The sequence below is a fragment of the Corvus brachyrhynchos genome, unplaced genomic scaffold (assembly GCF_000691975.1).
Source record: "Corvus brachyrhynchos isolate BGI_N302 unplaced genomic scaffold, ASM69197v1 scaffold18, whole genome shotgun sequence".
Taxonomy (NCBI): domain Eukaryota; kingdom Metazoa; phylum Chordata; class Aves; order Passeriformes; family Corvidae; genus Corvus; species Corvus brachyrhynchos.
The window spans coordinates 1,278,530-1,281,135 of record NW_008246064.1 but is presented as its reverse complement, the minus strand read 5'-3'; the positions used below and the strand labels follow the sequence as shown (position 1 = coordinate 1,281,135).

General features: G+C 54.4%; 1 protein-coding gene across 3 annotated transcripts in view; it reads right to left on the bottom strand.

The window, feature by feature from the left end:
• The window catches only part of GJC2 (gap junction protein gamma 2), a 38,681-nt gene that overhangs the window by 27,500 nt on the left and 8,575 nt on the right, over positions 1-2,606 (bottom strand). The window lies entirely within an intron of this gene.

The following is a 2,606-nucleotide window of genomic DNA, read 5'->3' as shown; positions in this document are numbered from 1 at the left end:
CTTGATCCAGAGAGTGACACAGAGAAGGGGTGGAAGCGCCCGAAGATGCTCAGGACTGGGCTGGAAGCGCTGCCTCGCCACAGTAGGGGACGAGCCCCATTTCTGGGCTGTTTTCCCGTGATTTTGCCCATTTACACCCCACTGGTGGTGCCTTCAGGGGCTCGTTGCCTCGCTGGCGCCCGCCCTGTGTTTGCTTCACAGCAAGCAGACCCTTGCACAGCCCCGGGCCGAGCCGGTGTAAGAGGGCGTTAAAAAGGGTCAGAAGTAACAAAGCGAAGCAGAAACGCAGCCTCGGGAGGTGCCGAGGTGCCTCAATCCTTGCTCTGCCGCAATGGACCTGATCTCTGAGGAAACCCCTCAGAAAATAGGGTCTTGTGACCTCACCCCCGTCCCGGCTCCTGTGGAGCCGCTGGTGCCACCCTGTCACCCCCCTGGCGCTGACAGGTCCCAGCTGGTGGTGGCATCGCCCAGGGATGAGGCTGTTGAGTGTCATTAACGATCAGGGTGATGGGAGCGAGTTTGGGGCCAGAGCCAGTTGGGGGGAACAGTGCTGCTCTGTCGAGGTCCTCACAAACATGCCAGAAATACACCAGGAAAGGACAAGACGCAGCCAGAACAATTTCTACTGGATAGGAAATAAAAGTGTCCCTGACAAACACTGGCACGGGGAGCTGGTGGGATCTGCACCTCCCGAGGGACCTTCAGCCTCTGCTGTCCTTGTGATTGCACAGCTCACCCTCAGATCCCCACCTTGCTCAGCATTCCCACACCTCCACACCCACTGGTGGCCAGGAACAGTTGGGATTCTCCCCATGAGGATGGAAACGGAGCAAAAAAAGTCAGACTGCAGAAGAGAGTGTGCAGCTCTCAGAGGAGCAATTCTGACCTGCTCCAGGGCTTGGCTTGTCCTTATAAAGTCACCTCATTCCTTGGGGACAGCTCAGGGCACCTGAGGGTGGGACAGGGGATCCTCACCTTCTGAGGATGCAGCCAGAGAAACAGTGGGACAACCCACGGCACCAAAAAATGGGAGAGGCAGGGAGACAAACAAATTGCTCCAGCAAAGCTTATCCTCATGTGCCTTAGTTAATTTATAGGATGGGGCTGCTCCTTTTCTATCCATTTTCTCTGTCTTCTACTGCTACAGCCCCAGGCTGCAACAGTGACGTGCAGAAACCCCACAGAAACTCCTTTATTTTCCCTTCTCCTGGCAGCGAGGAGCAGAAACCACGTGGAATTTCATGGCTGGTCAGCATGATCTCCAAGGGACAGAGCAGGTCAAAGGGAGCTGTGCAGCCTTGAAACTGCCCCTTGGGATGCTGGGATGAACATTGGGTGGAAGAACTCCAAGCAGGCCATAAATTACAGGAGAAGAGAGTCCTCCCCAGCTCTGGGATCATTCAGGAATATGGTGCACACCATATCAGATTGCTGGGGAGGAGGGGTTTGCTGATGACACACACCAAAAAAAACCCTCCTGGGATTTCGGTCTTGGACAAGACCCAAGGATTGTCTTGGAAATGGCTCTCTCAGCTTGCAGGAGGAGCACAAGGTACAGATTTCCCCATCTGCCTCATGGCCCTTTTTCCGTTCCCACGCGTCTGGAGCTGAGTTACGTTGGGATTTCCTCCCGCTGACTTTCTAAGGAAGCTTTGGACACAGGACAGGTTGCCCTCCTGTGGCATTCCAAGGTAATTGGGGTGAAAGGAGAAGGTGCCTGTGGCCTCCGAGGGTTTAAGGGACTCTGTTTCCCTTTGGGGGGGGTGGGAATGTTCGCTCACCTCCCCCCAGGAGAGGACACAGCTCTCTGCCATCAAGCAGAGCTTAAATAAATTCACTAAGCCAAGCTCCTGTGCTTGGGATAGGTGGGAAGGAGATGGAGAGAGGCATGCCTTTCCAGGCCACCTCAGGAACAGGGAGGGCTCAGGAGCTCCTTCCAGCCCCTCTCTCCAGGAAATCTTTGGACAAACACTGGTTGCAACTAAATCTGCAGAGATCTGAAGGCAGAAAGGACATAACTCAGGGTCATCCATCAGCCACAGGGAAGACCTTAAGGATTTATAAGGACGGGACAATTAAAAGCTGTGGAAATGCAACAGCATCTCCACCTGAGATTCATCTCAGGACCTTGAGGTGGGGGTAGGGGATCCACGCTGGAGATTCCACCCCAGAGGAGCATCCTGGGTGTTTGGGAACATTTTCTCTCAAGGAAGGCTGGCCAAGAAGATGAGGCCACCAAGGAGCAGGTGGTGATGCCGCTGGGCTCCCCGTGCCTCAGTTTCCCCAGCTGCACAGGAGGGAACACACCCTTTGCAAGGTGTTTGGGATGTGAGGAGGAAAAGTGTGCTCACAGCCTTGGATCTTATTTTTAAAACAAGCCAAAAGCACCTTACAGAGAAGACAAACTTATGGATTAGAGACACCAGCTGCAAATGCCCATCTCCTGCTGGGATGAGCCTCTACGGGTGCTGCTCTCCAGCTGTACGTGGCCTCAAAGCCCAGCTCGTGATGCAGGAGCACGGGGATCTAAGCAGAGGATCCCAAAGCCAGGAGGATGCAGACCCCAAAATTTGCAGAAACCTCGGGAATGTAACACAGGATCAGCA